The sequence below is a fragment of the Plectropomus leopardus genome, chromosome 18 (genome assembly GCF_026936395.1).
Source record: "Plectropomus leopardus strain MGB_pleo_1.0 chromosome 18, ASM2693639v1, whole genome shotgun sequence".
NCBI classification, from domain to species: domain Eukaryota; kingdom Metazoa; phylum Chordata; class Actinopteri; order Perciformes; family Serranidae; genus Plectropomus; species Plectropomus leopardus.
Genome location: NC_142193.1, coordinates 19,017,138 through 19,043,413, shown reverse-complemented (window position 1 = coordinate 19,043,413; position 26,276 = coordinate 19,017,138). Strand labels below are relative to the sequence as shown.

Below are 26,276 nucleotides of genomic sequence, written 5' to 3'. Positions count from 1 at the left end.
TTGATTTTGGTGCTTAAACTGCATTTTTGTTCACTGCAAATTAATACTGTCACTACTTCAGTATGTGTGTTGGCATTGTAACACTTGATTTACTTATCTATTTATTTATTCTAATGCAACAACCACTTGTGGCAACATTAAGATCACGCTGACTTTGAATCTGAGCAGTTCTTCCTCAGGTTTGGTTGTTAAATTCAAGCAAAAAACAAAAGGCGTAGATTACATGCGGGGTATGGGGGGGTCATCTCTCAGGAATTTTTGAGTGTCAAAAACTATTTCCTGCATTCTGGTAAAGTTTTATGCACCAATTTATGGGGAAAAAAACGTTTTATGTGGCAGCTTTTCATGTCAATGATAATTTAATTTGTTTTAATTAATGTAGAATCTCCTGGACTTTCATAGCTCATATGTGTTTCAGAAAGATTTCTAATTATATTCAAAACTTTTTGCACAATCAAAACATAACCCACATATCTGTGTTCTCTGAGAAGTTGAGAATAAAGTTTATTTTGAGAAATACTTATTAGTTATTACATATTTTAGGATATTTTAAGGAAAAAGTTGGAATTATTACTAAAAACAAATTATTATTATTATTAATATTATTAATAATAATATAACAATCTAATAATAATAATAATAATAATACATTTGATATAATTAAGTCATTAATTTTTAAGAAAATAATCTGCCCTTTAGTCTGCTGAGCATTATATTTTTGTCACGCTGTCAAACTTCCGCAGAAAAAAATAACAGGCAGCTGCCACTGGGGGTGAGTTGTTGAGTATCTGAGCTCTGGACACAGAGGTCCTCCTTTACCATCCAACACACACCAGCTGAATGACTGAGATAAAGAACTCACCCTCAGTGTTACCTGGATAACTGCGGCTCTCGGAGGTTTATGTTTATGAGGTGACAGAGACAGACAGAGTGCGAGCTCTGACTTTGTGAGCCTGTGTGATTAGGTACAACAGGGTAAGATTTATTTCCTCCCTTATTTCTCCTGAGCACGTAAAACTCAGTTGTGGCTATCACTGTGGAGCCACATCTGGACCCTGCGGGACGTGTGTGAAATCATTTCTCGATTCCTGCAATTTAAAGTAATGCCTTGCAGATGGCAGAGTGCATGTGTGTGTGTAATAACTTGTACAGTAGGAGCCGCAGAAAGGCAGGAGACTTTGTGGAGACTGCTATCAAAAAGTAAACTGGACAAAATACATAAGCAGGGCTCAGCAAGTGGAACATAAGTGTCCCTTGAGCTGAGGATACTGAAGGTGGGGGTGGTTTTAGGAGACACGTGCGACGGCCTCGAGGCCGTTTTTTTGTTGGAGTCTGAGGCTGAGTGACATCACCACAAGGAGAAATTTGTCCTGGTTTCAGTTATTATTACTCTCCTTTTGCGATTTCTTGTCAGCATGTGGAGGGAACAGAAGCTCTGCAGGAGCACGTGGGTCACACTTACACAAACATTAAAGCACTGTACACAAGAGGCTTCAGGTTTCTGGTTAATTCTGTGACGTGTGGCTAAAAGTACACATAGGAGGTGACACGGTGCCTTGGAGCTATCACCTTACTGCACCTTGTTGGGACTGGCTGACATTGAAATAGGCTGCCAGCTGCCGACGGGTAGTTTATCACTAGCGTTGGGAAGTATTCATTGGCTTTCTCAGCTTGAGGATGGCTCTGTGAATGACGACAACATATGTGCTAATGTACACTGCACGTACACTGTGGAGACGGATAGCCCTTCATATGTCAGTGGAGGAATTAAGTGTGTGAATAGATAAAATATTTAATCAACTGATATATATATATATTTGTAATTTATAATATTACTTACTTGTGTTGTAGTTTGACCCTTTGATATCTGGATAAACAGCAGTTTTTTTGTGATGTGTGCAGACAGCTTTCACAAACAATTAAAACCTTTAAAGCATGCGCAAATTGATTTCTTCCAAAAACTTGGAGAAAAAAAGATAATCAGTAACTTGGCGAGAGATGCAAGAAAAACTAAGGAAATTATGAAAAGGTGACAAGGAAATTAACTAAAAAATAAAAAAAATAAAATTAGTTCAGAGGAAGAGACAGAGAGAATTTGTATAAAATTATAAATAATAGGAAAACTGTTTAAAATGATCACAAGTATATATTTCCAATGATAAATTATTATTGTCATTATTCATTTGACCTTTTTTCTATTATTTTTAGGTCATTTTTTGTAACTTTTTAGTAACTTCTTGCTAATTTTGGTAATTTTCTGTTAAGCTGCTCATTCTCTCCATGTTTTTGAAAGAAATCAGGCCAATTTGCTCAGGTTTCAAGGGGATAAAGTGATGTTGTGTTTGATTTGGTGTGATCTGGCCCTGTTCATGTGTGTGTGTGCATGAAGTTTATCAGCGTACGTATTTGTCCTGCACACGAGCTCATTAAAATGCATACTTCAAAAAGCAAAACTACTCATTCAAATGATATGTAACCAGCCTCTCCGAACAGTAAATAATGAAACCAGTCACGTCTCTTGCTTAAAACAGGTCCTGCAGGTAGGCATTAAGATATAGCGTACTGAAAGGAGGCTGGAATTTCTCTCCTCAGCCAAGCTGCAAGGTGAGTCGCTCGCTGCTCTCCAAAGTCTGTGCGGGAGTGCGCTCTGCTGCGGTGCGCCTCGCCTCGCCCCTCCCATCTGAACTCCTGCTTAAACTCTCCTCTGTGCTCACCAATAAAGCGCTTTTTGTCCAGGGAGGCAGCGCTTGAGCGCATTCCTTGACGTGGAGGTCGGCGTGTCTCTCCAAGGATTTGATGAAGACCGTTCGTTATAAGTTTAATACGTTCATAGAAACTTTTTTAAAGGGCGCGCACACACGGAAAACTACAAGGTCTTTGGAGTTTTATCGGCGAACTACTCCGCTTGGATAAAGACACACAAGCGCAGCTGCGCGCACAACTTTACTTCTTTGAAGTTGAGGGTAAGAGTTTCCTACTTTGACTGATTAAAATAAAGAAAAACATTTTATAGTTGTGGAGCTCTAAGAATTGAAAGAGAATCGAGACGTGCGTAAAGACGCGTTATGTTGATAAATGCGTTTTGGGTGGAATATGATTAACTTAAAAAAATGAATTAATTAATAGATTAATTGCACTCGTTAACAAAATGTTGTTTGAGTGCAAAATCCAAACTCTTAAACAGGATGATGTCCCGTTAAATATAAGCCACGGCTGATCTGTGCTGATTGAAGTCAAACGACAACTCCCTTCACAAAAACTCACCGTGTTTCTGTTCTGCTCGACAGTAAGTTGATAAAACTATAAATAATAATAATAAAAAACTGTATCATGCTTTCAAACGTGCCGCTGTGATAATAACAGTTTTTCTGTAAATGCATACAGCCTCCGAGCAAAATGCCAAAACATCATCATGATCGCTCCAGTGACTTATTGAATGCAGCAGGTTTTATTGGCGATGTGGGCGCCACTAATGCTCCCGATTACCAAACACTGACAATAAAACAGTATTTGTGGGGAAATGCGTAAAACTCGAAAGTGTGCGCGGAGCAAAAAGGAGCAGCAGTCGGGGCGGTAATGAGGCGGGCTGGTGTGGGACCGCAGGACGCCGTGCAGCACGCAGGGGCCCGAGCCGAGTGTCTACACCGCACCCAGCAGCGGTCACCGCAGAGGGAGAGAGCTGTTTTTGGACCTACACAGGGGAACGTCCCACAGCAGAAAGTTCAATAGGACACTGGTGTTAAAAATGGTTAGTTTAAGGTTCTAGTATTTCGTAGGATGGAATCAAAGCCTGATTATGTTGATATTTGGACATAGATTATGTCCAAGTGGAGACAAGTGGAGATTGATGTTATCCAAGTGATGCAACCAAATAATGACTGTAGCATACTGCACATCACAGCAGTTGTTTTTGTAGTTTGCAGACAATTTGCAAAAAAATCTGGTAGTTAAGATGGATCACTGCTTTCCATTGTGAATGCAACAAATTAATCAGATTAATAAGTTAGTTGCAAATGCCAAGCTTCAGTTGGTGGCACTTTGACTTGATGTGGTTTATGCTGGCTTCAGAACAAACATGAGGAATTCATGAAGCTAATAAATAATCTGGAACAACCTTATTATTATGATAGATCGAAGATAACATTTAATGCAGTGTTGGTGGCCAAGTTTCAGTCATAAGCATCACTGGTGCCACCTGATATTAAATATGTTCCTACAGCTGCTACTGTTGACAGAATTACTCCATAACTTCATTACCAAAAATTGTCCACTTTGACTGAACAAGTTCCAGAGCCGGATTTGAACATCTCAGTTGTTTTTTTTTCATCTGGCAGTGCAGATGAATGAAACACTGGCTCTGATGCGAGGAAAAGGTACAAGCAGAAATTAGCGAGACATCACTTTCCTGCAGCATGTGTGTGCAGCAGAGCAACGAGCGATGAGGTCAAATTCCTCAAAGATTAAATCTGAGTGACCCACTCCGCCAATAAACTAACGTCCAATAAAGTGACACGACGCAACATGTTTAGTGCATCTCAATCTGTAATCTGTCCAAAAAGTAAAAGAACAGCAAGTCCATCTGTTTGATCCAGATAATTTAATCTGTATAAATATTATGCCAATATAAACTTTGATTTTCTCTTACCCCTTTTCCACTAAAATTAACTCTGGTTCCTGAACCAGTTTCATTTAAGGGTCTTGGAAACTTGGTGCTATCTAGAGAACCAGTCAGCATTACCACCAGTTTACCATTGTAATCAAGGATTTGTCATCACGGAGGGTCAATTTGTCCTAAAAAAGTTTTTTTAGACATAGTTTTAACATCAGAATTCTGTAAGTGTTTGTCCTCTTACGCTGCGGTGACAGAAAGATGATCAAACCAGTTGCTGTAAGAGGTAAAGTCACCACTGAAAAAAATACCAGCAAAATAAGGCTCCTTTATGATGTGAAGAACCAAACAGAAACCCCAAGACCCAACTGGGAACGAGAGATCCAAATAAAACCGCGTTAAAACATTCTACATATGCTTTCGCCTGAGATGCTTAATTCATGTAAGAACTTTCTTCTGACCACGATCCCTCCAGCTTTCTGTCAGATTACCATCTTTTACACAGCCCCCACAAACAGGCACGGAAAATCGTCCTAATCTGTCCTGGGGGTGAAACAGGCAGCGTAAACTACTCCAATAGCCCGCTATTAACCCCTGCACTGGCGTACCGCTTGTTTCCTCGCCATGTGTTTCCTCACAGGCTGTTATTATGCCATGGGAGAAGCTACTGTGTCATTGACAGTATATAATGGTGGTAATTGGTTTATATTAGGCTACCAGACACAGCAGAGCAGCCACAGGAGGCCAATTATCCCTCACTAATGTGGAGGACTTTCAGGCTGCTATGATGCACAGATTGCAGCACTTACAGTAGAAGAGAGCATTTGTGCCAGTGAAGTTATTTTCCGCCTTCTGCTGCAGTGTTTCACTCTCTGCACAGTTTTGTTTGTACAGTCGCTAGTTGACCCTGCACACTTCTAAAGGGGATAAATGAATGATGTGTATGAGGAGAGAGACAGAGAACAGGGAGAATGAGGCAAGGTAAAGTTGTTTTTACCTGTGATGTCTTAGCTTGTCAAAATATTGGTTGCGTAACATATAGGGACACTTATGCGGTAAAATGTGCAATTGTGCATGCTTGTGTGTGAGACACACATGCATGGTGGGTGGATTATCTCTCCCCCACAGGACGTTTCTTGCCCTTAAATGTTGTTAAATGGTTTGTGGACGGGGAGCATGAGTAAGGCAAAAGAGCCCTCTGTCATAAAACCAAATTTAAGCAATTAAGCACAGGCCTGCTGTCACCCCACGGTGGCAGTAATGTCGAAACAGTGCCAAGCATCTGGGATTTTGCCACCAACTCTGTATCTGTAATTTGTTTTTTACAAAATCAAGGCAGAAGTTTCATTATGCGTGCCAAAGAGCTCGGGTGAAAGGCGCACTGATGTCTAAATCTCCTGCTGGCGATGATTGGCAGTTCTTCCATTTGTTGTGTTGAGACATGACTTGAGGAACTGCCGGTAATTTTACTTATCAACACAGTTCTTTGCACTGAGAGCAGATTTTCACATCTCCCTCGTATTGCCAGAGCTCCGTTTTTTACGGCAATTAGGGGCAGTGCCTGAAGCATCTTACCCTCCGCATCAGAGGGATTAGAGGGTTAAAAGTCAGGTGCTGAGGCGAGGAGGCCTGGGGAAGGGAGGAGAGGAGGGGTAAAGGGAGGTGGAGGATGGCAGCGGGGCACTCACACAGCAGGCCGTTAGAGGGAAGTCGACAGGGCAGAAAGTTGGAATAAGTGTGTGAATATGTGTGTGTGTTTGTTTTTCTCAATGTGAGAGTGAGGGCTCGTCACAATTAACAAAGAGCGAGAGAAAGAATTCAAGATTCTTCCTCTATCAGAATTAAAAGGCTTCTGCGTGCCCCTCGTCAGGTGTTTGCGCAGTAGGGGGGCATTCACTGGTTGACAACCAAGAGCCGGAGCTGCACTCTCAAAGAAGGCGTCTTAAATAAAACCCCCGGCTTTAAGGGCCTCAGCCTCACACATCAATGCTGACCCAGCGGTATGTGGAGGCAAACCCCAGCCTGTACGCCTGCCAAGCTAAATTGAAGAAGAGCTCGCCGATGCAGCCAAATGATGCGTTCAGAAGAACCACTTCAAAACCTTGCATAAATATACACACACATGCGAAGGGATCTGAGGGCCACGGAGTGCCCCAGCTTGAGCGCAAATAACTGCCGTCCTTAGTGTCAACAGACACACACATGCTCACTGCTGTCAGATTTCACCAGCTTATCTAACATCTAAAGCAGATGAATCACTCTCAGGCTTTACATTAAATACCGCTATCTTTTTAACCTTCTCACTCTGGTTGGAAAATCTGCAACAAGCCGCAAAAAAATCCCCCAAATTCCCAAAACCAACTCCAGTGGAGTATTACGGGAGAAGAGCGGAGTGAGAGACAGATGGAGGATGAGAGGGAGGATGCTCATCCCAGAAAGCCACCACAAATTGCTGCATTTCAGTGGGACCCGTAAAAAAAAGAGAGAGAGAAACAGCTCTTAATCTAAGGTTGTAATTACCTCTGGCCAGCACTGTAATTAGGAAATGAGCCTTGAACCAGATCTTACTGGGCAAGAGCAAAGCAAGGGCGCACGCACACACACACACACGCACACACACACGCACGCATCTATACTCTTTGACCAAAACCAGAAGTGGGAAAAGCCGATCTCACTTTGAGATGAAGGCCAAATATTTAACCACTGACATGAAACATTAATGTTTTACTGAATATGGATCGAATGAAAATACAGAGTAAATTTGCGAGCTCATGTGGGTGTTTGTATTGTGAGTTTGTGCGATCGCAATCACGTCACAGAGTGACCGAGACCTTGTTTGTCACAAAGTGGTGACATACCCACTCATGTAGGCACGTGGTACATGCAAGCAGATATGTACGTGCAGAGCTGCTCTCTCACATTACATCATTCAGAGCTGGAGATCTTGGCTCCTCTTTTACTTAAATGGACAGTTCACCCCAAAATCAAAAATATATTTTTTTCCTCTTACCCGAAGTGCTATTTATCAGTATCATCATCAGTGTAAATTGTTTTTGTGTGAGTTGCAGAGTGTTGGTGATATCAACCGTCGAGATGTCCACCTTCTCTCCAATATAATGGAACTCGATAGCACTCAGCTTGTGGTGCTCGAAGCGCCAAAAATACATTGAAGAAAAACTCAACAGCAATGTCTTTTTCCAGAAATCATGACACAGGAACTATTTTCTTTCTCCGAAACTTCCACCAACTGTATCCCTGCACCGAAGGAAGTGTGCATCTAATGGTAGCTAAACTAGCACCACTGAGCGAGCTTAGGTTACAGCTCAGCTGAGGAGGACGCCATTAATGTTTACATCTCGCTCTGTTACGAGCAAAACCCTCTTGTCCGTGAGTAGATGCACAATTCCTTCTGTGTGGTGATACGGTTGGTGGGTAGAAAGAGAATAGTTCCTATATGAAACTGCATAACTGTATAATTGTGTCATGACTTGTGGAAAGAGACATTGCTGTTGAGTTTTTCAAATACATTTTGGCGCTTTGAGCACTACAAGCTGAGTACAATCTTGTTCCATTATATTGGAGACAAGGCAGACATCTCTATGGCTGATACCTCCGACACTTGGTAACTCACACCGCAAAGATCTAGACTGATAAACAGCGCTACGGGTAAGAGGAAAATTATGTATTTTTGATTTGTAGTAAACTGTCCCTTTACTGTCTATTTCCGTCACTGCCATGGACACAAATAGTTTTGTTATCTGCTGCTGTCCACACCGTGAGAGAGCAGCCTGAGAGAGGAAATCAGTGCCATGCATACGTGCAAATGCCTGCATGTGTATATCTGAATGCCACCGTGTATCTGCCCAAATCTCAATCACTCAACGCTGCAATCAACAGCCAAGCGGTTGTGACAGTGCCACAAGTCATAGCTTGTCACTGGTGCACATATCCAACATACAAGATGCACATTTAACATCAAGCAAAGCAACATACCGACAGCGTAACACAAAGCTCTACTCTATTTATCCCACCCGTCCCCTGCAGGTTTATGGGTTGGACCGATGTTTTGAGCTATAATTTTGGACAAATTGCTGGCAGTTTTAGATGATGCCACTACAAAGAGGTTCCAACTAACTGCTCAGCTGTGTTCTGCTTTGGGAGAGATTAAACCAGATGGGGAAGAGAAAGGGAGTGACACAGAGAGAAAAGGAGAAACAGAGGAGGAGAAGGGTGAGGCGATATTTATGTTTAACAGATGAACACAGAGGAAGAAAATTATAGTGGACAGAGAAGCTGAAAAGTATCAGTCCTCTATAAAAGGGAATAACAAAAATAACTAAAGAATAAATATGAAAGTAAACCTTTGAGAGAGAAAATACGAGGTACTGACAGGTTAAAAGATACTAGCAGTGATTTGGCAGTGTGTAGTCTGCACAAATTAAAGACTGGAAAGACGTGGAGAAGGCGGCCTGAGCTATTACGGCATACCAAGACAGGAATACTGTTGTCAACAGTTTTGTCTTTTATAAAAGTGCGACAGTCATTCAATTTTGCACCAATTTTAAGTTCCACTTTGAAAGCTAAGTATTTACAGTGCAGTCAAGGGATTGTCTGAGAGGGAGACACGGTGACCTCGAGACACAAAACTGACCACGACAGGGTCAGCACATGAGTCCTTACACTCATTATGCACTCACTAGCAAGCATACATTGTTGCGTTTACCCCTACAAATTGGTGAAATGTCTGCAAAATAAACCCAAAAAGGGCAAAAACACATGCATATAAGTCTCTGTGCAGCGTAGCAAAACACTCCAACAGACAAATAAACACACGGATGCAGAGTGCAGCAAAGGCCTCGCAGCAAGTCAGAGTGCAAAACCGACACTGCAAACACTGCACTCTGTTATGTGTAAGTGTGCGTGAGCTGCAGGTGACTCAGAGATCATGTATGCAAAGTGAAGTGAGGCTTCAGGTGCACCATCAGGTAAAGCACGTGTTTTGGTCCTCAATCTGCTGTCTGCCTCCACAGACTGTTTGACTCAGAACTTAGGTATATGAAGTATGGCTCATAAACACTGCCTAGTGGGAACATACTAGAAGAGTGAGTGTACTTTTTATGAATAGGTGTATAAGAGTCTGTCTGTTCTGTAGAATCAAGGAAGAAACTGTGTGCATCTTGGGTAATTATTTCTGAAAAGGTTTTATGACGATGCCTTGAACTAATTAAAATGAAAAGTTGGCCAGTAGAAAGAAATGTGGGAGCTGCTCTTAGCCAAATGTCTCCTACTAATACAACACCTAGCAAGCGGTTGCTTTGGGTTTTCCAAAACGAACTCCTATTTCTGATCCCATAACCTCGCTCAAAAATAACACTTGTTAATACACCTTATTTATTCAAAGTAACACAAGCTGTTCTGCATTCATGGACAAGAAGACGCTAACTAACTGGGGGAAAAAAAGGTAGGTTTAGTCAATACTGAAAATAATCATCAATTGCAGCTGAAGAATTGTCCAAAACTGTCAAATTTTTGTCTTTGTAGGAAATGTACATTTGACATTTAACGCCCCCTCAAGGAACACTTTGTTCATAGATGACGGTGAAAATAAATTAATCTTGCAGATCGTAGCAGAAACTGTGCTATGGATGTATTACAATGTATACAGGTTCAAGAAAAGCAGTCTTATGTCATGCTTCAGTCAAAGGTCTACACGCATGTGCGCGCGCGCGCACACACACACACTCTCGGGCCACGGTTGATGGGCTGATACCACAGGACGAGGAGCTGACAGAGTGGAGAGTGGTCGGCCTGCATTCTTCCTCTCCCGCTCTGTCATTCTCTTGTGCTGCCACACGGCCTGCCAGTGCTCAGCACGCTCCCGCACACAGCTGGAATCCAACCAATTAACAGGAAAAAGAAAAAACTTCCTGTTTTGCTTGTGGACCATTAACAATGCGTGACAGGGGGGCTGGATTCCAAATAAATGGAGAGAGGAGGAAAGAAAAACATACGCAAAATGTTTGTCTAAAAGGTACAACTGTTGTGTTGTTTCCAGGAGAAGAAGACCTGAAGAAAAGTGGAGCGAGAGTAGAGGAGGAAGCTTCTGCGCTGGGTGAGTGAAGCATTTAATCAAATCTGACAGTTTTATTAGTAATTTGCATCATTATGAAAAAGATGTGGCTAGTAACAAAAATACAAACCAACTGTTAGCATCAGGAATAGTTCTTCATCATAATGCAAAATACTGTTGTTTAGTGTAAGATTGATTACAGAAGCAAAGACATATGTTAGAATAATACACTTCTTTGAATATCTGCATCCAAATCACACGCGGTTGGCGGTCCTTATTGTGTTAACCGTAACACCCCTGCTTCCTCAATAGGGTCCTTTCACACAACTTTGAGCCTCTTAACAAGACTGGCAGGAGAACAAGAGCAGCTCTCTTAACACACACACACACACACACACACACACACACACACACACACGGCATTTAACAGATACAGTGAGCCTGTGTACAGTTACAGACAGAGAGGAAAAGAAAATAGAGACTGGAGGAAGCTTGGAGTTTGACATGCCTGTCTGGTTGCGGCAGAAGTGGGTAGCATGGAGGCTTCTCAGTACATGTAACCTTGTGAAAATCTACAGTACATGTAGGGAATTTTTGCAGATAAGCAGATAAGAATATACATTTTTTTGGAGTAAAAGAAAAAAATTAAACTTATTTTCACGTCCAGATACTTTTAAAAACATAAGTCTGGAAAAATGTTCTTTTTTTCTTCTAATTGTCATTAAACCAAAGAAAACTAAGGTGCTAAGGTTACCTTGCGTCACTGCTGAAAACTGTCGCTCTGATTTTCTTTTCTACGCAACACACCCCTCCTGACCCCTCAACCTCTGCCCTGCCTCATTCCTGTGTTGTGCTAGTTGTCAATGAGCTGTGACAGGAACTGTGTGGGCTTGTAAAGGCACACACATACGCAGGACGAGACCATGGCCTCGGGCCTCTGGACGAACACCGCTACTCTCGCTAATTGCCTCACAGCTCCTGCATCTCGCTCTAGGCAGCCCAGACATCCTCGGGGAAAACAGACATGAAGGGAGCAGTGGTGTTGTGGAGTTGGTGTCAGCTTTAACGCATGCGCACACTCCTCAGGTTAAGGAATTTGCGCATGGAGTATCTGTAAATTATTTGCCGTGCAGGCAATGTTTCAATGTCAGTATGCACACAGGCTCTGTTTCTGCCTTAATCCTGAGGTTTGAACATCAAAGTTGGTACACACAACAATGAATTAACCTTTCTTTCTTCTGAGTGCTAAATACACATCACTGCCACACCTAATGTATGAATTTGAATACATAGTAAAATACAAGTGTGTGTGTAAATCGAGTCTCCAAATCCAAGCCAAATGTCTGGCTGTTAGCAGTCTGTGTTTCCCATTAATACGACCAGCAGCCGTGTGTGTGTGCTTGACTTAAAGCCATGAAACTTCCCCCACTCAGTCCACCGCTCACTATCGCTCTGACGCCATGGCAACTGTGTATAATTGTCCGTTAATAATGTTAATATTTCCACCAAAAAGCAAACATGGAAAAGCAAACAAGAATGCCCCGTGATGTGCACATACTCTTAACACACACAGATTCATTGACAACAGGACACACATACACACACAAAGGCAGATCACACTTGTGAGCAAACACACACAGGTAGACATTGTTCAGTGTGTTACAGGTCAGCTGAGGAATCTACTGTACACACTTAATGACGTGTATGAACAGATGTGAAAGCAAACAAACTTGCTCTTTATGCAAACAAATTGCTATTCGCCGCTACAATAACAAAGCAACATTTATTCGTGCTCTCTCTGTGGCGGTCTGTCATGTTATCTCAGGCTCTCTGTTTATGACAGTGTGATGAACCCACAGGGTACAGACAGAAACAAACATGTACTGGGGGCATTTCTTCCTCTTAACCACACCGAGGGACCCTCTTTAATTTTATATAACAGATAGGCTTGGGCAGACATCAGAATAACGGCCCCTTTAAAGGAGCATACAAGCATTTTTTCTGTTTGTTACGAACCACATATACTTTAAAGCAATGGTTTCCAACCTTTTTCTTCAAGGGACCCCATCTTCTGTCACTGAACAAAAACTGTCTGGATTGATGTTGTTAAACTGTAATGCACTGCATTATTTCTAAATCACATTGAACTTGCATTATCACACAGTAAAATTATAACTAATGTTAATCCAAACCTGTTCAGTGTGATGGATTACAGAACTCAAACAAGTTTCATGAGTCTACTTATAAACTGTCATAATGCGTAAAACTTACTGGAAACCAAACGCCTTCTGCAATGGGTAAAAAAAAGAAAGAAGATAAATCCAAAAGTCAGCAAAATGTTTTTTGAAACATAACCTGTAGCTTTAACCTGTGTTTTAAAGCTAGTTGATAACTTCTATAAAAAAAGAGAATAGATTTTTTTGTGACTGTGCTGCCACGTTGGAAATAGTTGACCTAAGTATTAACCACCGCTCACCGACCGGACCAACTTTCTTATTTTACAGCTAAACAGTACACTAACATATGTTTCTGAAAACATTTTAGGTGAGAAATAGGCAATGCAGTAACAGCACTGCCTAGTTTGACAGTTTAAGTGCAGGTCACGAGGAGTGACTGACAGCAGTGTTAGAGACTCCTTGGCTCGGATTGGCTGTTTTTCTTTTCGTGTCCTGCCTTGTCATGACTTTAGAAGCAATTTGATGGGGAAGAGGAACATGATTTTTTTCTCACGGATCACCTGTCACATAAACTTCTTTGTGAATATCGTGACACTATTTTTCTAAAAGTTATCAGTTACAGCTTTAATGGAAACCAAACACTGTCTAGTACATAATCTGTTGTCTAAGAGCTAAAACTTGCAAAAGTAGTGATATGATCCTTTAAAGAGTGCGCCCCATGTGGAATAAATGGACAAAATAGGCCTGGGGTGAAATATGTCTCCACGCAAATCATACATCATAAGCAGACCATACTGCTGAGAAATTAGAGGGCTCATATTGTATTGATTTTGGATGGTTTTCTAAGAAATGCACTATAAAGTCCTGTAGGCAGTTTGCTGAATTGTTGTGTTCATGATTTAAACAGTCCGTTACATGTAGTGACAGCTTTAAGGGGGAAAAGAGGCTACAGAGAGCTTACTTTTTTATTCCTTCACTTCTGTCACTACCCTCCTCCCCTTTCATCTCTCTCACCTTGTTTGTACTTCCTATGAGGAATCTTATGGTGCGCACCTGCTGCAGGCAAGCTGTGGAGTCGAGGGTCAATGTTGATGTCTTAATAGACTGTTGCTGACGGATGTCTTTACACTCACTAAGATGTTGGAGCTCACCTGTTTAATAAGTGGAGTATGCAGGTTTAATGTGATAATCAAACTAGGGATTAAAAGACTGAAGTTGGCCCACATGGTCCTGTTATTCATTGTCAGACTTCATGGTGGAAAATGAAAATTTAATTATTTCTCATAGGGAGGATAAAGGAAATAACAGCAATGGAAAAGATTAAAGTGGGTGACATAATTAGTCAAATCAGAAGTGCATCTAAGAACCCACTCGGAAAACCACAAAAAAAGATAGCGCTGTTGTGGAGATACTGAAATAAACAAGTCAACGGTCTTGAGGAGGTAAATGCAGGGCACACGGGGCCATGGAGGAGAGGCATGTCAGTGCTGGGGGCGGGAGACTGTGCTGTCTGCCTGCTGGTTTGCCAGCCAGCCTCCCCAGAGCTGGCGCAGCACCAACACAGGCAGCAGTTTCACAATAAATTCCTTTGTGACATCCTAATCAGCAGCACTGATCTCCTTTTCACATTTATCTTGTGTGTGTGTGTGTGTGCCACATGTCTGCGGTGTTTTTTTTGTTTTTTTTATTAAAAGGAAAAAGCCTGCGGGCCAGAATGACAAGAAAAATCACAAACGGTAACTCTTAGAAAAGGAGGGGCCGTGAGGCTGGGGGCCTGAAAAACTGGTAGCACTGCACAATGCCTGCCTTTAAATGAAAGTTGTAGTAAAGAAACAAGTGAGTACTTGTGCCAGATTTACTGTAGGTATACAACATTATTTACTAAACCTAACGTCACTGTGAATCACTTGTAGTTTTCAGCCATATTTAAGCCATTACAACATGAACTGCCAAACTTCCATGCATTATAGTGCACAACAACAAATAAATCACTCATCTTTCAATCAACTTCTTCAATAAATCACTTGCTTTCTTCCTCATTACCTAATATAGCAACCATTGTTCACATTTTAACTGCCATAGATGTCAACTTCATCTCAAACAATGAGGTTCAGATTAGGTTTAGGCAAGTAAAGTTACTGGCGTAAGAGTTTAGGAAAAGAAAAATGGTGACGAGGTAGCTTAAAATTAACAACAACAATATCAACAACAACAACAATGATAATGATAATTAATAATAAATTCTCTGAGGTAGAGTCCTGTGGTGTTTGAACCATCGACCACCTCAGCCTGCCTTCTTCCACAGACTACTTCCTTCTTTACTCCTGTCAGTGCATTGATCACATGATCACAACCATCCTCATTACGTGTGCTGTGCAAATGAGCTGGGTGTCTGTATGTGTACTTTCCAAGTCTACAAGTTTCTACACTGATCTGAATTCTAACAAGTTAAATAAGCTGATGTTTACCTTTTAACACTAGCGCTGCCTCCCTGAGTTTCTGTTTACCATCCTATTACTTTAGTTTCAAACTCTCACAAGGTCCCCGTGAATGCTTTGACAGTTACATAGTTGCCACGAGGCCCTGCAGGGCTGTTCATCAGATTCCTGTCATACTCTTGCAAGCTACATGAACAAACCTGAGAGGGGAAAGAGGTGAGCAGAGGACTAAGGGGAGGACAGGGCAACCAGGTGAAGCGGGGGATTTTGGAAATATTTGTGCAATGTGTCAAACAAAGAGTGGCACCTGTCCAACACGTGAGAGAAGCAGGCTGTAAAATCAGTCAAGACCTCCTTAACTTTCTGGAGGAGATGCAGATAAGTAACTACAGTGTGTTCAAAGAGATATGTGGAAAGATGATCCACAGACAAACGTGCAGACAGATAAATGTGTGTTTTTTCAGCAACTGCGTGTGACACTGTTTGTCTAAGAAAGATAGTCAGCCTACCAGTCAGCCGGTCCTACAGTCAGTCAGTCAGTGTGCCTGCCTGCCGCCTGACTTATACACACCCTCTGATTTAACTGAGCTCCATTTTTACACAGAGCTGCTGCAACAAAAGCCAAAGGTACAAAACATCACCAAAATGCAGCTTAGTCCATGTTTTGATCTTTTATACAAAGAGAATGAGAGTGATAGTTAAGCATGCCGTCGAAAACAACGAGAAAAACACTCCCATCTTCTGTTATTCATCAGTTACATAAAAGATTTTAAAGCTCTGAGACATAAATGCTCTGTATGATGAGCTTTATGAATGTTAGAAACATCAGCTGGATATAGATCAGGTGACAAACTCGCACGTTGAAGCTGGAATGTATGTCAGCAGCAGAGCGTCTGAGCGGCAGAGCGTCGGAGCGTGCACTTCACTCCGGGCTTGTGGCTGACTGATAAAACTGGTCCATCCAGCCACTTCTAACCACAAGTACACACACAAAGCACAAACATTGCCCTGCTCCAGGCTCGGTTCTCTTAGGTGTTTTGAAGACTGTTAAAAGGAGTCCGTTTGAGACCCCCTTGCTGCCTGGAATACTTTGGGTGTCCCCATCATGAGGACAAAGCTCTGGAAAACACAGCTCCCGGGGCCAATGCGCCAGACAGTACAATGAAGTTTTGATTCTGGGAGGAGGGTGTGTGAATAGCTGTGCACAGGATGTGAAGGCACAAGCCAAGACCTGGATTGAGTCCAACTTTATGACACCAGGATGTCATATTTAGCGTTTCCTGGTGATGTTGTCCTTTTGGAGTCATCAAACTATGACTACTGTAGTGGTGTGGTTTGAGAGAAAAGAGATAAATCTGGATTAAGTAAAGCAGAGAGGTGTTTGTTTGTGTTTCTGTGCCACACGGCTGTGACCAATTCAAGCCTGGTCTGAGATACTTAGCACAGTGGTGGGGTCGTGCTCTTGAGGTCACAACAGGCCGAGCAGCACAAAGGAGGCACAAGAGTCACAAAAGTTGTATGTGCAAACACCACAGAGAAATAAGAAAACAGATGAAAGCCCAGGTTGTCTGTGTAATGTGAGAGTCCTGTGGTGAAGATCTCAGACTGATTCATTGTGACTCAACGGCTGTCTGTCCTGAGAGGTCACAGGGCACGGTGCGGTGATAAAAGACGTGTGTCGGTGTTGAAACATTGCACACTGAGCAAAACAAGAGGACACTGTGTGTGAAAGAGAAGAGAGTAAGCCAGTGCATCCTGTGTCTCCCCTCATGTGTGCCTTTATAAAAACATAATCAAGTCGAGCATCTACAGCACCATCAGTCATATCCTTCAGCAATAAAACAAAAGGAAATGGTCTGCATTTCCTTTTGGATCTCATAGTGCCTGACCTTTTTGCTCAAAAGCTCAGAGGAGGCAGAGCTAGACTGCAGACTTGCTGTTGCAGAGTCCCAGCTCTGGTCTAGTTTGGCTGCCCAGCCGCCCACCTTGGCCTCCTTCTATTCCCCTTTCGCCTGCTAAAGAGCAGAGTCTGAGGCAGAAGCGTGCTGCTGGCTCAGGCTGGAGCTCAAGCGCAGGTCGCATCGTTTACTCAGACACACTCCAGAGGTTTTGGGTTTCATGTTGCCCTGGAGGAGCGGAGAAAGCACCTGTTGTGGAGACGAGGACCAGCGAGCTTCAGGTGTACGCCGTGTGTGTGTAACCGGAGCTGGGTGTGTGCCCATGTCAAACAGGGCCTGTTATCTATGTTGTCTGGGCCACAGTTACAACAGAGGACACAGAATACTGAGCAGCAGTGGAAACATTAATCCGAGCCTGACCTCTGACCTCAAGGAGTTGCTCTCCGCCTCATTGGTTCACGGGCTTTGTCGTGCTCTGACCAGAGGAGCTCGGCAGAGTAATTACTGTTTGGCTTTCTTTTTGTGTTAATATTTTACAATCAAACGTTGTGTCTTTAGCACAAAAACTGACTTGGATCAGAAAACCAATCACAGAGTTGCCCCATATCCGCTATGTTTGAGAGTTTTACTATTTCACTAACCTCGCTTTCACCCCTGGACTGTATATTACGCTCTCTTTCAAGTCCTCCAGCTGCAGGCTCTAATGGTAAGGCTTCACACTGTCCTTATAAGCAGCCCTGGTAAAAAGCATAAATCCTCAGATGAAAAGGGCAGCCTTTCACACCAATAATAAGCTGTTTTGCAACTCATTTAGAGAATGAACAGAGCAAAAAGCGCAGAATGAGAGAAGGAAAACTGCCTGCCTTTTGGTTAAGTGACTGTTGGTGTTAATTAAAGCAACAACTGTTTGACATCAATCAGCACTGGCAGAGCCGATGCACGATGGATGTGACTATTACAGGGTCTTTTATTGTGGTCAGGCTGAAATCAGTTGGAAAGCTTTGTTTGTGCAGCACATTGTAAAACTACTACGGCCCCTAATCCCCCTTCATGCCACTACAAAGCATAGCAATGATACTGTGGCTTCAAGACGAGTATTTGCAGTGACAGACATGAAACTATCATCCTTTTCTTCATTCCACATGTCCTCCTCCCTGCTGTCTGTGCTTGCATTTTGACCTTGATGCAAATGCACAGTTAGTAGAGCATATTTTGGAATATATCATCACTCTTTTCAGACTAGCTGCTACTGAAATCACATTTGTTTCATGCAGCTGAGCTTCATATTACTAATCTGTTGTTTGTCTTTTAACAAATTTGAGTATCTGAGCTCTGAAATAGATTGATGCAAAATTACAGCAGAAAACAGCCATTAGGTTTTGCATGATCAGATTTATTTTCAGTTTCTGATCCTTTCTGATCCATGCATATTCTGTTTGCTCAACTTACATTTGTTCAACAGGTACAACAGCAATAAAGCCCCACAACAGAGATGCACATAATGTACCTTAAACAAACACTTCAAAGCATTACACGCATACCAACAAACTTAAATTAACATAGCTGCCGTTTTTAAACTCATTGTGTTACGTGCTTCTGCACAAACATGCCGTTTTCTCTCCTGTGCTACTTCTTAAAGTTGCAGTGCAGAGCTTTTTTTTGCCCTCGTCTGGTACTGAAAGTCATTACACAAACACTGGCAGCACGGGCTAATGACATGCGCTTATTAGTCTTTTTTTGACTTCAATGCTTCTTCTGAACACAAAATTTCCTTTTTAAGTAGAGCATCCACTCCAGAAACTTTTTTTTGGGTGCTTTTTAGAATTATTCTGCTGGAGCTTCCTCCGTACTCTTAAGTCCTGCTCCATCACTGTGGTCTGCCCCCGCTTTTCTGCTCCCTTTAATTCTAGATAGTTGATTTCAAAAGTAACACTTCTGGTGCGCTCGGTGGGAAAGTCGCCACAGACTCCAGACTCAACAACTTTAGTATATTGCAAAATACAGAGAGTTTTCCCTGGAAGCGGTGGGCTTAATCAGCATTGTGTATATTTGGTAATGGCTTGAATGTAATGAACACTCATTAATATAGAAGTCCCATACTCAAGCTCAAATTCCTGCACAGGTCTTATATTCGAGACCTGCTTCTGGACCAGACACATGATGTGCAATGCCGCAACTGCACATACAACCAGTTAGTTCTACAACCCAATCTGTTGTCACAAAATCCACGGCCAATCTGAAACTGTAAATCCTATAACCCTGCACTGTTCAAATAATTCAGTTAGACAGCACATTTAATGTGATCATTTTGGGACAATAAATACATGTGAAACTAAGATATTATATTTTGAAGGAAGGAAACTGAAGAAATACAATTTAAATGAATATTTGTTGCTTATTCTCATAATATTAAGCCGCTCGTCTCCTCGTCGCCTGTTAGTAGTGATTTAAGCGGCTCTCATATTCCAGGTGTTACCAACAACAGAGTCGACACATACAGTCCCCAGTCAATGGATTAAAAATGCTAAAACATTAAGTTAAATTATTATTATTTTATTCAATATTTGTAATACCAACATCTGCGATCTGACCTGCATGGTCTTTTTTCACCCAGAACGAAACCCAAAAATAAAATCAAGACAAAAGTGAATCACCATTTTTGCAGGAACCTGACCCTGTGCAGGACTCTGCTCCATCTTTCAGTAAACATTTCATCCTCGGATATTCCACACAACTCTTGTTTCCTCATCCCAAATCTCTCTTGAACCCTTTGTCATGTTAACGGATAATCCAACTGGATTGTGTATAATGGAGTCCAGCTGTGACATGGGCATTGCGGACAGTAGAGAGGGACAGGAATATGGGTGTGTATGTTCTTCGGAGAAGTCCTTTGTCTTCTCATGGGGTCAGAGACAGGGACATGGGGAAAAGGGGGGTTTAGAGGGCTCACATCAGCCGTCCTCACCAGCTTCTCTCTGAGTACTACTGTAGTAAATCTACAAGACGAGCTGCTATAGTGGTATATTGCAGTAGTGCACCAAAGTGAACTGAACATTTGGACTCATAAAACTGTAGATCATATTCTAATGCACATACCGTTAGTCTTTATAGATTATAGTATCCTTTAATAGATTAAGTCCCAGGAGAGAAGGGGCCTCTTTAATGGGAGTATGCACTCTGTAGTGTGCAGCCTTATCTCTTTACTGTGACTTGGCGCGGTGCCCCCCTGTAGTCTCTGGCCCGGCCTGCTGAATTATGCAAGTGCACAGTGACCTGCAGCTCCTCCACACCCGTACACACACCAGAGTTTTCACCCCCCTCTTGTACCCTTCACTGCCCCTCAGTGTGTGCCTTCAGCTCTGAAGATAAGGGCTCTTGACGCTTGGCCTGCCGGGATTTAATTGCTGGAGCCCACTTCACCCTCCCAAAGCCAGGCCTTATCCACCTCTCCACCCCGGTGCCCCTGCTGACAGAAACCTGCTTTTGTCTCCGCTGTTCCCCTGCTTTCTTTTCCTACTCATCTTGAAAGAAAGAAAAAGTGGGATAAGAAGCGAGCCGAGGGAGAGGGGGAAATGCTTTTCTTCCTTTTGCCCCTTTTTATTGCCTCTTTAATTTTTCTTTTCACAGGGTAGTCCATGGATTTCACTTGCGTTAAGACGTTCCCATGCTTCTTTCTCAGTATTTTCTCCTCAACATTTCTTCCCCCCGGGTGATTTCACATACTCATCAGCCAACACGTTTTATTTTAATACAACCAACAGACCAAGACTAAAGAAAACACAGATGCCAAAGCAATTGCTACATATCAAATCTGGTCACAAATATGTTTAAACTCCCATTCATATAAGCAGCACCATCGTTCCAATCCGATGCGTTTTTATGAACTCAAAAAGAGTCCCTGTTAATCTCTAAATGCCAAGCCAGTGAGGAGGACAAGTTCAATTTTTCAAACTCAGCTGCTGCCTGTCTCAGGAATGTCTCAACAAGCGCGCAGGGGAGAGAAAAGGAAATTACAACTCAAGAGAGGAGGAGGAAGGCAAGAAGGGAGGGAGGGGGCATTCCTTCTTAGCGCAGGATGACAAGCCTGTCTTTCTACTATCTCTCTCTAGGCCCTCCACCTGCACTCACTTCAAAACACTTCAGTTAGAGCCACACAGCCAGAAATCACTCAGCACGGCAGCGTACTGTGCATCCAAACTGTAGTGACACCACTATTGCGCCTTATCTTGCCCACTGATAAAACCTGCACAAGCCACCCTAGAAAGAAGGAAAACAGGAGAATCTAACCCTGCAAGCTGCGGTTTATCTGTGATCTGCAGTATTCACCGACTGAACCCCTCCCCATCCACATCCACCACAGTTTCTCCTCCACCGGGTTATCAGATGTGCCTGGCCCAGTTTGGAATGAGGCACACTCAAATAAACATACTACCCCGGGGAGCTACGCTAGAATCACCACGTTGAGTTTCTAAGAAAAATATTCTCAGTTTTATCTGCTCTCATGGCCGCCTTGATGTTGTTGTATGTTCTGGCACTGGACCTTTACAGCCGTCTCTGGCCCTGATATAATGTACCAAAGTCGGGTTTCTCTATCTCCGGAAGGAATGAGACACACATACTTCTCTCAGACAAACAGTAGACTCCGTGCTTAAGTGTTTGTTCTGCACAGGCAAACTGAAATGCAGCCCCTCACACACGGTGATGATATGAAAACCTGAGACCATCTGCATAACCTGCAGCTGCTACTCAATTCTCCCTAACCACTCCATCTCCTGTTTATCTTCCCAAATCCTTTTGTTTTTCCTCCTTTTGTACACACATGCAGCACGGCAGCCACACTTCTGTCTCTCGTCATCATTTCTGAGTGCTGTAATAAAACCTGTCTTTTTATTTGTAGCCCTTTTTAAAAAGAGATGATGCTATAGAGCCATTACTAAGTCACATCTTTACAGCTCCTTTGCATTTTTACACGGAACCAAACAATGGTGAGATCATGCCACTCCACTGCATAATTTTGGTAGCATGCTGGCATCCCGGAATCAAAAGTAGCTGACTTTTAACACAACAGCGTCAGCCTCTTGTATCACCTACAACATTCATGTCTGCAGCATTTTTTAACAGGGTCCATACAGACAGGGGCTAGTCTAATTCACAGACTTTCAAGTACTTTTTCCAAGCACTCATTTTTATTTTCAAGGATATATTTGTTTTCTCTGGCACAACTGTCTTGTGCAAGAGAATTGTGTAAATTCATAAATGGAGCAAACATGCGTCATGGGCCTAAAACAAACTTATTATTAATTAAGTGGTTATTGTTTTTCAGGCATGTGCAGAAAAAGATACAGAACGCAGAGTACGGTACAGTCGTGAGTAAAACTTGCGTTTACGGCTGATGCTGCTCTGGTATCAGTGATTTGTAGGGTAGCAAAGCATTCTGTTGTCGACTTTTTACTGGCGTGTACCAACCCATTAGTGATCTGAGCTTCTAGCGCTCATTAAGCATTCACAAATAATGGCAAACATGGCCAATTTTTCAGATAATGTGTTATAAAAAATTACAATATTGCTCTCCTCTCAGTTATATTCATATACTTTTTAAGAACCTATTCAAAAAATGTCTGATTTTTAAGGTATTCCAGTACTGAAATTTCCAAATGTCAGTACTTCAAGCACCTCGCATGAACCCTGTTATAAACCTTCACAATGGCATTACCATGGCAATAACAATCATTCATGTTCTTTGTAGTACGATGACTGATCTCATCCTCTGCTTGGAGGGTAATGAGCTCCCGAATCTCACTGTTTTCCCAATTTACGGATATTTAAGGATGCTGTTCTTCTTTTATGAGTTAGCTGCTAACTGCTATTGGCTGCTTTTTAATTATCCCCTCATTCTGCCAATGTACCTTTTACACAGAACGGTGAAGCTGCATAATGACACGATATTTCCTCCTTGAAGAGGCAGTGTATAAGGGGCTTGTAACTTTTTTTTTTTTAATTTATGGCCAACCCTCTCCCCAGCCACTGGTGCATGACCCTACAGTCCCCTACAGCCTCTGTACATGTAATTACTCACTTGTTAAAGTAAATTCCCCTGGGCACTGTGTGTAAATTATGGGATAACTGCAACCTTTCACCTCTGCTGCCCATTCAGCTGTAGTAAACTGTTGCCATCAGATGTTATCGTTACCTTCTGGACAAGATTTTCCATAAACAATTGCAACACTGAGTCAGGCTCCAACTTTTCTGCATGGCTGCCAAAATGTTGGTAGTTTTTCTGTGCTGTTAGCAGGTGCTGACTCTGTAAACTAGTTAGCTGCTTTATTCAATCAAGCCTTGAGGTTTGAGTGGGGTCATGTTATTGGCTACTGGCTAACATTTCTGCCCATTTCTTCAACAGAGTAACATGTTGGCAGTGGAGTTCAGGCGAATGCCATGATTTCTCTTAGTTTATACACTGGAGAAGGAAAAATAAGACATCAAGGAATCTTTCCAAGGAGGCTGAAATTTCAAGGAGGAGCGGAAAGAAAAGTATGCTGAAAGAGAAGAAAAATAAATGCCATTGCTGTGGCGTGATGGGATGATACTCTCCTTCCTCCACCTCTCAGATGCACTCCCCCCAAAAAAGCCCTCTGATCTCCTCTCCAACTTCTGACATTCGAGTCAGTGATTTTTTTTCATTAAAACAAAGTGAAGCAAAGAGCAGTAAACACATTTTAAAAGAGAATATATTATTTAAGTTGGCAGCAGCTTACATACACTGAGATTTACTGAAAATTGTGGCATTGACACCAATTAAAGGATATAAAATAAAATTAAAGAATTTCTGAAATAAATCAGAAAAATGCGCACATAAATGCAGTTTGGCAGAAGGAGATTTTTTTAAAAAGTGCATATATTTTCCAAAACTTAGGATTGCTGACCACACTCAGCCCATAAACAAGGAGAGATCTTTGGAGAGTGACTGTGCTTCTACAGTCTGTTTCAACATTTGTTTATCTAATAGACAAATATAATACTGCTCTAATTTCAGAAGAAAAGAGCACAGTTTCAAGATAGAAAAAGGAAATGAAGAAAATTAAACATCCAAGGCAATTTCTTTGACTTTTCTTGTGTAATGGTAGGCAGTGTGAGAACAGAATGTTCTCAGTCTGTGTGCTTCATCTCAAACTACAAGTCACACATACTTGGTGTCTCATGCAGGTATTTGTGCTGTGAAGACATCAACAACTGAACCATTTAAGGCCCTAAAGTAAGCTCCCTCAAGCTTTCATGTAGACCAACATGCAGTGATTGCAGGCATATTATTCAAAAAGCAAAGTTTGGGGATATTTACTCTCATTAACCTTGCCTTCTATTAATAATCACGATATTGACTGGTTAATTTTTAATTTAAAAAAAAAGATGAAATGCATCTGGCCTTTATGAATTGAATTAAAGGCAAGATAGACATCACAGAACATTAAAAATTCACCATCTCTAACTGGATCGGGCTTTGATAGTGCTAATGTTAGCTGCCACAAGACCTGGGTGGTGTGCAGTGCAGTAAACTGAAGAGTAGCAAAATAAACCTTTAGACTGACATGCGTAACAGGTCAAAAATGTACTTAGCAGTTACAGTCCCAAATATTAACTAAAGAAATTGCAAATAGGAAATATTGAGTGTTGACCAGGGTGTCTCTGGTTAAAGATTACAGTCAAAGAATTGCTTTGTATTGACTCACCGAAGGTTAAAAAAAAAAAAAAGATAAAACATAAAAAGCTGTCCAAAGAAGAGAAATAGTTAACAGATAGAGATGTTGCTTCTATCCCCCCAAGGCCGTCTCACTCGATAGCAGAGGATGATAAACGTCCACACAGACTCTTGTCAGCAACTAGTTTGTGATTTATCTTCCATCGTTCCCCCCTCCTTTCTATCATCCCTTCGCTCCTTTTCAAGCCTTTCAAATACCATGTGTGATGCTCTAACGGGGTGTTTGTTTTGTAAGGCTTGGACTCAGGTGCAATGGGCTACATATCTTCCTGACAATCTACAATACTCTTTTTAGCCTTTGTGTATTTCATCCATTATTAGAGACTCTCTTCTGGCAAGCAGCTCTGGCCGTCAGTCTGTGTAATGACAAGACAGAAAGTGCGTGGAATTTATATTACGCATTTGGTCAGGGAAGCAGCTCCGGGCTATTGGTGAAGCTCTTTTCCAAGTTTAGAACGCCACAAAGTAAATCATCCACAGATGCATGGCCACGTGCAGCATGGTAGACATACAGCCAAACAAACTTGACACGGTATAGTTATATGAAACTGGAGAGACCAGAGCGGTGTTTATGGCGAATCTTCAAGTGAAGCTTCCGGAGAAACAGAAAAAAAACGCTCAAAGTCACTCTGTGTTTTCACTTTGATAGTTCATCTCTGAAACAAAACAAGATGGATCTGTTCATTGCCGCTGTGTGTGTGTGTGCGTGTGTTTCATAGGCTATGAAGTCTGTCATAAACATAGGGAGAACGGTTAACTGTGACCCCACTACAACCACAGTGTGTGCATTACAGTAAATAGATGTGGGTGGGCAGCTTACAAATGTAAACCATTTTATTTACAAACGTCAACACATATATTATCATTTATTCATGTGTGGCTGTGCATGTGCTTGTGCACACACACATGCACACATCTGAAGGATTATTAAAGAGGTAACAATGGTTTTGGCATCCTGCAATACTATCTATTACACAGATCATTGCAGGAAGAATGTGGCACTCCTTTTGCCAGAAAAGCGTGGCAGGACGCCACTATGTTAACTTTTCTGTAGAAAAGCAGAAAACTCCCTCTGAAGCCTGAGGTCACGCCTATAGCCCTATTGTTTGAGAGACCTTGTGACAAAAGACTGCCTTTGATCACTGCCTATGCCTAGTTAAAGCTTTGATAGTAATCTCACTCTCCGAAATACATTAAAGAACCACACAGTGAATCAACAGCTGACAGCAGCTCATTTATATATAGGAAAGAAATATGCTTTGTGAAAGAAATTAAACATTATGTTACATCTGTTCCACATTTCTGCAACAGTTGAAATCACACATGGCACT

At 41.9% G+C, this 26,276-nt stretch overlaps 2 protein-coding genes across 2 annotated transcripts in view; one reads left to right on the top strand and one right to left on the bottom strand.

The window, feature by feature from the left end:
* Positions 1 to 26,276, bottom strand: part of coro7 (coronin 7) — a 144,780-nt gene that overhangs the window by 35,703 nt on the left and 82,801 nt on the right. The window lies entirely within an intron of this gene.
* vasnb (vasorin b) overlaps positions 2,633 to 26,276 on the top strand; it is a 28,431-nt gene continuing 4,787 nt past the window's right edge. The window contains exons 1-2 of the mRNA XM_042504154.2: positions 2,633 to 2,963; positions 10,665 to 10,721. The gene's annotated coding sequence lies outside the window, so the exon portion shown is untranslated. The remainder of the gene's footprint in view (positions 2,964 to 10,664; positions 10,722 to 26,276) is intronic.